Consider the following 3727-nt stretch of genomic DNA (forward strand, 5'->3'; position numbering starts at 1 on the left):
CATGGAATGACTCGATTGTTGGATGTTCGCTGGTTGGAAAATATCCCAACTAAAAAGCACTCAATTGATGTCACCAGAAAATGTCAAACTGACTTTGACGTCTGAGTACCGTAGCATTGAAGTCTTCATATATAGATCAAATGGGTATGTATATGGAGCCAGATGGAGCATTTTCACCAGCTGTCAGTCGTTCCAACTAACGGGTCGGATCCGCTAGATGGAAGGCAGTCGTGTTCCAACCAGCGAACCCCCGCTGTATGTCCAAAACTAAAAAGAGGGCAAAAAATACCCTCTTTTGAAGCTTTTAAAGTACCCGTTATTTTGACAGCTCCATATATCATTGAAAAAAGGGTACTTTTTACTCCTTAAAGGGTCAGGGTTTACAGTGCACATGTATCTCGATGCATGGAAAATTTCTTGCAAGAAATGCTCAAGAAAAGCATTTTTCTTTGATCGAAGTACGCAGTTGAAAAGAAATGTCAATTCAAATGGAGCTCACTGTAGGAAATTTCTTGATCATTTCTTGGGCAGAAATTTTTACTTTTCTTGAGCGGAACAGCATACTTAGCTTAAGGATCCGTACAAGTATTTAGATTTATTTTTTTTATTGTGTTTTTATTTCAGGGTTGCTCCGATGAATGTTCGCTCTTCTTTATCGACTTGCCATTTTGAACAAATAAGTTCTAGCGTAACATTTGAAAAGGGCCTAACTGCAAAATGTAAACAAACTTGATTATTCATTATTCGTATCATTTTTTACGTAAATTACTCCTACATACTCTGACGGGCACGCAAAATGCATTATTAATGGTAATTTTATTCAAATTTTTAAAGGGCCTATCTGAAAATGGTAAAACTTAGAGGGCCCAACTGGTCATAAAAGGGCCTAACTGAAAATTTTCATCAAAATCAGATTGGCCCTTTCGTGCATTTTCAATTTTCCCCAATATTTTTCAATATTTAGCCACATAATGGAACCTAGTGAAATATTTGAAAAGGGTCTCTCAGCATAACGTAAAAATTGAGAAATGCTCGAATGAAGATTCTGTAACATATTGATTGTTACTTTTTAAACCCATTGCCATTTAGTAGTTTTAAACTTTTGTTCGACACTCATAGTCTATTACTGGGCCACGTAACGTCTTAAATCTTATATAACATAAAAACTAGTAAAAAATGTTGAATTCAAACATCATCGGCAGTTAGGCCCTTTTACGAGTCTTCAAACCAGTTAGGCCCTTTCAGTTAGGCCCTTTGATTGAACAGGGTTTCAGTTAGGCCCCTCCAGTTAGGCCCTTTTATTAAACATAGTTCCAGTTAGGCCCTTTTGGAATTTGTTAATTTTATTGATTATTGAAGTTATTTTCAAAGTTTTAGAACAAAATCAATCGATTATGTGAGAAAATCAACATTGAATATTGAAAATACTTTATTGAAGATTTAGTACTATATTGATTATTCATATTTCAACCCCTTTCTCCTATTTACTAGTTTTATGCTTGTGTTCGACACTCATAATAGTCTACTAGGTGGCCCATAACGTTTTAAATCTTAAATAACAAAACAACTCGTGAAAATGGTTGAATTCAAACATCATCGGCAGATAGGCCCTTTAACGAGTCTGCAAACCAGTTAGGCCCTTTCAGTTAGGCCCTTTGATTGAACAGGGTTTCAGTTAGGCCCCTCCAGTTAGGCCCTTTTATAAAACTTAGTTCCAGTTAGGCCCTTTTGGAACTTGTTAATTTTATTAATTATTGAAGTGATTTTTAAAGTTTATGAACAAAATCAATCGATTATGTGAGAAAATCACCATTGAATATTAAAATTTTTTTATTGAAGATTCAGTACTATATTGATTCCTATTTCAAGCTCATTCTATTTTTTACTAGTTTTATCATAATCTTAATGCGAAGTTAGTAGAAAAACTGTTTTTTTTTATCCTGAAAAAAATTTACATTAAAAATTTTGAATAATTTTTATTTGTTGCCTCTAGTGGTGGATCGATTTTCAAAAGTCGCGATTTTCACAAAAACAAATTCGTTTGTGTTTGTATCAGCCCTGCAAGAATTCTTCTTATACTTCTTCTTGGAATTACGTTCTCACTGGGACAGAGCCTGCTTCTAAGCTTTGTGTTCAATGAGTACTTTCACAGTTATAAACTGAGAGCTTTCTTTGACAAGTTGCCATTTTCGCATTCGTATATCGTGTGACAAGTACGAAGGTACTCTATGTTCAGGAAAGTAACGGAAATTTCCATTACGAAAAAATCTGGACCGACCGGTAATGGAACTCAGATACCTTCAGAATAGCTTTGCTTTGGCTAAGAAAGGCCCCAAAGTATAATACAAGTAAAAAATGAATGGGTTTGAAATAGATATAATCAATAAGATACTGAATCTTCAACCGAGAATATCCAACATTTAGCTATTACATTGTGTTTCTCTCGCTTGATTTTAAATATTTAAGAACTATGAAAATCACTTTAATAAGCAATAAAATCAACAAACTCCAAAAGGGCCTAACTGGAACTATGTTTAATAAAAGGGCCTAACTGGAGGGGCCTAACTGAAACCCTGTCCAATCAAAGGGCCTAACTGAAAGGGCCTAATTTATTTGAAGATTCATTAAATGGCCTAACTGCTGATGATATTTGAATTCAACCATTTTCACGAGTCGTTATGCTATTTGAGATTTCTAACGTTCTGGGCCACGTAATAAACCATAACACAAATATAAAACTAGTAAAAAAAAGTGAATGGGTTTGAAATATCAATAATCAATATGCTGCTGATTTTTTATAGAATAGTTTCCAATATTAAGCTATTATGATATTGTGTGTTTTTCTCACATAATCATTAAATTTTGTCGAAGAATTATGCAAATCACTTCAAAAATCAATAAAATTAGCAAATTCAAAAAGGGCCTAACTGGTTTGAAAATTCGTAAAAGGGCCTATCTGCGGATGATGTTTGAATTGATCTATTTTTACAACTTGTTATGCTATTTGAAATTCAAATCGTTGTGAGCCACGTAATAGACCATTATAGGTGTCGAGCACAAGGAGTTATCCGAAAATGACGTCCATCAATTGGGGCCTCTTCCAATGGGGGGATGTACGAAAATGTGACAAGTGCATGAATTGGGTATTGGAAAAAGGGTAACAGAGGGGGTAGGAGAGTTCTAGAAACCTCAAAAACGATGGAGATCATTTTTGGATCTTCCCCAAGTATGAAACTAGTAAAAAGCGAATGGGTTTGAAATAGGAATAATCAATATGGTACTGAATCTTGAACCGAAAATTTCAAATATTTAACTATTATATAGTGTTTTTTACATAATCGCTAAATTTTGTTCAAGATTTATGCAAACCAATTCAAAAATCCATAAAATTAGCAAATTATAAAAGGGCCTAACTGAAACCACGTTCAATCAAAGGGCCTAACTGAAAGGGCCTAACTGGTTTGAAGATTCATAAAAGGGCCTATCTGCCGATGATGTTTGAATTCAACAATTTTTACGAGTTGTTGTATTATTTGAGATTTGAAACATTATGGGTCACGCAACAGACTTTAATGGGTGTCGAACACAGGTATGCAACTAGTAAAAATGCTAATGGGTTTAAAATAGGAATTTTAAATATGGTACGGAATCTTCAATTGAGAATTTCTCAATGTTTACGTTTTGCAGATAGGCCCTTTTCAAATGTTACGCTAGAGTTCGTCTGATG

This window comes from Aedes aegypti, unplaced genomic scaffold, assembly GCF_002204515.2.
Source record: "Aedes aegypti strain LVP_AGWG unplaced genomic scaffold, AaegL5.0 Primary Assembly AGWG_AaegL5_hic_scaff_1552_PBJ_arrow, whole genome shotgun sequence".
Taxonomy (NCBI): Eukaryota; Metazoa; Arthropoda; class Insecta; order Diptera; family Culicidae; genus Aedes; species Aedes aegypti.